Source organism: Sander lucioperca, chromosome 12 (genome assembly GCF_008315115.2).
Source record: "Sander lucioperca isolate FBNREF2018 chromosome 12, SLUC_FBN_1.2, whole genome shotgun sequence".
Lineage (NCBI taxonomy): Eukaryota > Metazoa > Chordata > Actinopteri > Perciformes > Percidae > Sander > Sander lucioperca.
In genome coordinates this window covers 3,510,367-3,514,531 of record NC_050184.1, presented here as the reverse complement: position 1 = coordinate 3,514,531, position 4,165 = coordinate 3,510,367, and the positions used below count along the sequence as shown (strand labels likewise).

The 4,165-nt window shown below is 39.4% G+C and overlaps 1 long non-coding RNA gene across 1 annotated transcript in view; it reads right to left on the bottom strand.

The window, feature by feature from the left end:
• LOC118496516 overlaps positions 1-3,474 on the bottom strand; it is a 21,491-nt gene extending 18,017 nt beyond the window's left edge. Inside the window, exon 1 of the long non-coding RNA XR_004899083.1 lies at positions 3,434-3,474. This is a non-coding gene — a long non-coding RNA (uncharacterized LOC118496516). The remainder of the gene's footprint in view (positions 1-3,433) is intronic.
• Between the last annotated feature and the right edge of the window lie 691 nt (positions 3,475-4,165).

The window sequence follows — 4,165 nt, the reverse complement described above, 5'->3', positions numbered from 1 at the left end:
TAAAGTTACACAGCTATATACGCAGAATGGTGGAGTGGAAAATCACAGACGGAGCATTCTCTCTGTAATTCCTGGCTTCTTTATTTGATCGAGCTGGCTAATTGGGCGCCGACGGTGAATTCCTCACAGGGGCAGAAACGCATATGAGCAGACTGGAGTAAATCAATGGAGGGACCACATCTTTCAGTTCTTCCAAGGGATTAACAGATTGTGTGTGTTTAAATAAATCATGCGTCTGGACATGAATAAATCATCAGGTGTTCAGCCTCGGGGGAGATGCCTTCAAATCAGTCAATGAAGAATCAGGACTGATATGACATGGTGCTCACATGGATGCAGGTGTTATTGATGGGGAGGAGGAAAAGCATATATGATGAAGAGATAATAATAATAATAATATTAATAATAATAATAATATCTGCAAGCAGCGTTGGACGCCCCTCGCACCTATGCGCACCTATCGACTTCACCCAACTCGGGTGAAGTCGATCGGATGAAATATCTAGGAGGAGTTCATTAAAGTACAACACGTGGAAATGGCGAAAATCGCACTAATTTCGTACACTCAACTGAAAATTGGGAACTTTAGGGATTGGGTCCAGGAGGCATTTTTGTACGCCTCAACATGATACATGTGTGTACTAATTTTCATTAGTCTACGTGAAAGTTAAAGGAGGGCTTCAACTTTGAAAATTGTTAGGGGGCGCTAGGGAGCCATTTTTGCGCAACTATTCATGAAACCCTTAAAATATGTAATTTTTCACCAGGTCTGATGCGTGTGCAAATGTTAGTGAGTTTTTGAGCATGTCAAAGCCCTTAAAAATCAATAAAAAGCAAGTTTAGGCCCTTAAAAATCAATAAAAATTAAATCTAAAGTAGTAGGTTTTTAAAAGAAGATCACTTCTGGTAGGTCGTTCCACAACTGGGGGGCCCGAGCAGAAAAGGGCCAATCACCTTTAGTTTTCACTTTTGACCAGGGAGTGACCAACAGTGACATGCCAGGGGATCTCAGGTTACATTTTGGCGCGTATGGGGTAAAAAGTTCAGCTATATATTTTGGCGCTATCCCCATAAAAGACAATTTTAAAATCCACTCTACAACGGTCTGGGAGCCAATGGAGTGATTTTAAAATCGGTGTTATGTGTTCTCTCCTGTCGGACCTGGTAAAGAGTCTGGCTTGCGGCATTTTGGATGAGCTGAAGTTGATTGAGGTTTTGTTGTGAGAGACATGAGAAAAGCGCCTTGCAGTAATGTAAAATGAATGCATGTGTGACTGTTTGCAAGTTTTTGGCAGATAAAAATGACCTACTTCTTTAAATGTTTCTTAGCTGGAAAAAGCAGGTTTGAACAACTGATTGAATGTGATAATCGAAGTTGAGGTTGAGATGGGGAATGAGACTCTGTTTGTGAATGTGGATGATGGGAAATCAGATTTTATAGTATTCCTCCATCCTTTTCATTGATACAGGAACAATCAAGACTTCCAGCATGACTTTATCTTATGTTTCTAATAGGGCTGTCAGCGTTAACGCCTTAATCGTGATGCAGCACCGTTATTTATCATCAAGCTGCCACTTCCTCGTAACACATCCTCCTACTGCAGGCTGCAGCATGATGGAGAAAGACAGCAGCAATAACTCTGAATGGAGCTTTTTATTTTCCAAAACTCCCAGACGGCTCAGTAGACAAGTCGAAAGCCATATGCACATTGTGTAAAGACAAATTAAAATATCACCGAAGGACGTCAAGCTTGAGCTACCACCTACGGAGCTAAGCATATAGTTCGGTTAATGTGATGCTAACGCTAGCATGCTACTTGCCGACCTGTGGATGAAACCAAATCCCAAAAAATGACTACAGCTCTTGCAAAACAGGTGGCAACTAACTGCAGACCTGTCAGCATCGTAGAGGACTCGGGTCTTAAAGACGTACTACGGTTGACCTGTCTCGTTGTCGTCGAGGGAGACAGTAGTTTCACCATACACATACCACACGGAGAAAGCAGCCACACTGAACTGCTGCAAGGTGCTGCAAACACTGTCTCATTAACCAGTGATCACTGGACGTCAGTGAGTAATCAACATTATTTAGGAGTTACTAAACACTATATTGACTCTAGTAAGGATAGGGATTTTTAGTTTTTTAGTTAGGTACTTGGAGGAATTGTGCAATAATGACAGATTCACACATTTTTCTTTTGTTTACAGTATAAATAATTACAAATCTTAAAATCAAGTTCATAAAGTAATTTTCTTTGCATTCATTTGATTCCCAATCAAGATACACTGGTAAGAATTGCTCTTCTCTGATTGGCTTTCTGAAATTCTGAAATGCAAAATAATAGAATTTTAATCACGTGATAAAATATGCGATTAATCGCGATTAACTATAGAACTTCAGCGATTAATCGTGATTAAAAAAAAAATAAACGTTTGATAGCCCTAGTTTCTAAATAGCTGATGTGTACTTACTTGTGTACTACTGTATTCTGTGTGTGTGTGTGTGTGTGTGTGTGTGTGTGTGTGTGTGTGTGTGTGTGCGCATGTGTGTGTTTGGCACTCCTGTTCTCAAAGGATGAATCACACTGACTTTGGTGTTTTACCTGCCTTTTGAATGACATTGTTGTTTGCCACCTCCTATGTGGTTCCCCCCTGTCCCAAAACTGTACTTTAATGAAGAAATGTGTTTTCTTCGGAAAGATATGGGGCCTGTTGCTGCATTTGTGGGGAAAAAAAACACTTTTCCATTTAAAGATCTGTGGCTGATCAACATGCAAAAACCATGCACGTCTACAGTAAAATGAATGACATAATGAGCCACAGCAGGGATCACATGTTCGTTTAGCCTGTTAATTAATCAAATGTGAATGTATATGAATTTATCAATGCATGAATGATATAAATCACAGTCTATTGTACACCATCATCAGCTGAACAGGGGGAGCCAGTTAAACATTTTTCAACAACATTTTTCATAGTCTGCCCCAGGGAGTCCAGAGGAGACTCTGACTCTGTCATCAACACTGAATGAAGCCAGGGACACCCACATTCACGAAAGCTTCTTTGTTTTTGACCTGCATGAGTCTGAAGTTAATTTGAATTTGAAAGTTAATGAGCATTTTTTTCAAGCTCTGTTCATTTATTGGTCTACATTTTGACAACCAGTGGCATGCCTTCAATTGTTAAGGGGTAACTACCGTTTTTTTCAACCTGTTTTTGTGTCTAAGTGACTGATGTGAACAACAATCTTTGACACTGGTCCAGTATTAAGCAAGATCGCTGCAGCGGCAAAACAAGCTACAATGTAAGTTAATAGGGCAATTGTCCAACTTGTATTTACCTTCACAAAAGTGCTTGTTTTGCCACTGACAGGCTCAGATTAATATTCTAAGTGTGTAACAACATTATGGAAAGGATTTCTAAGGAGGTCGACCTTTCTGTTAAAGAGTAAGATCCTTTTATTTAAACATAAAAATATCCGCAAAATTGCGTTCGCTAAACCCACCAGACTCCATCGTAAAACACACTTCATTCAAAGTCGATAGCAACAAAAGTATGAAAAGCCGTTTTGGTTCGTCTTTCCACTTTTCCAACCATCACAACTCTAGTTTTAAAAAAAGTAAAAAGTATTGCTTTTTTAAATGGAGTCTGGTGGGTTTAGCGCTAGCGACTTCAGAGCTGTTTCTGGTTAAACAGAAAGGTCTAGGTATCTCTGTAGGGATCTCGCTTAATACTGGACCAATGTCAAAGATTGTTGTTCCTATCAGTCACTTAGACACGAAAACATAGGAAAATAGGGTCCAGGTTGAAAAAAACAGTAGTTACCCTTTAAGTGGTAGTCGTTGGTGTTGTGAGAGAGGCAGAGCAGCACAATAAACCACTATCTGTTTGGCCTAAGTTTCACACCAACAACAGCTTAATCCTTGTAGTTGCATTGTTTAACCATATTTCTTTCATGTAGTATGGACTGAAAGGTAGGCTGACATTAAATGTCAAATTATATACATTGTGAAACGGTTTTATAGAGAGTTTATTCTTGAACTTTTGGTTTGACCAAAATAAGTCAAGGGTCACTTCCTAGCCTTTTCTCTGAGCTTCTTAATCACAAATCACAGTCTTAGATACGTCGATCTTCAAAACAATTTAGAAAACTTTATTCATTGAG